Source organism: Chiloscyllium plagiosum, unplaced genomic scaffold (assembly GCF_004010195.1).
Source record: "Chiloscyllium plagiosum isolate BGI_BamShark_2017 unplaced genomic scaffold, ASM401019v2 scaf_4531, whole genome shotgun sequence".
NCBI classification, from domain to species: Eukaryota; Metazoa; Chordata; class Chondrichthyes; order Orectolobiformes; family Hemiscylliidae; genus Chiloscyllium; species Chiloscyllium plagiosum.
Window position 1 is genome coordinate 1 of NW_025211521.1, and position 742 is coordinate 742.

The window sequence follows — 742 nt, forward strand, 5'->3', positions numbered from 1 at the left end:
GAATCAAGGCAAAAGTTCAAAATACAAAAGCTCCCAAGATTGTCATGCTCATTGCTCTTTCCTCCAGAATCCTTTCTTCTGAAAACTCAGCTGATCAGAGACATGGATCAAAAAAAAAATTAAAAGGGCCTTTAACAATTATGATTAGTCAATTAATTTAAATTGGGAGAGCTCAAGGGGCCAGAACAAAAAAGTACAAATAACCCAAAAGGATTGTGGTGCCGGAAAATATATCAAGAGATACAATGAAGGGCGAGACCATGGAGCGATTTGAAATCAAAATACTACTGGGAGCAAGTCAAGCAACCAGTAATTCTCTCTCAAACTGTTTCTCAAAGTTTCCCCACCTCATTCAGCTAATGAAATATTTGCACCTTCATGAAAAATTAAACCATTATTAGCTTGTTTACAGTATGTCCCTGCAAATAAAAGCTGATAGAGATAGACTTTTCTACACAATATCATTCAACAGTCTGTCAAGTTACTAGATTAGGATGGCACAGGAAAAGAACAAAGCAACAAAACCCAAAACCAGCCTGCATTTGTAACTCCTTTAGAAAGTTACTGCCATTAGTATTACTTACAGCATTATCCAATGACTTTGGAAAGGGCAGCCATTCATCATTATAGATAATACAGTACTCCTTCACAAGACCACTGTTGAAATTACTGATAGCGTGGAGAAGACCTTGCTCTGCACCAACCTGCACAAAAAAGAAAACTGTCAGGATGTCGGGGGGTG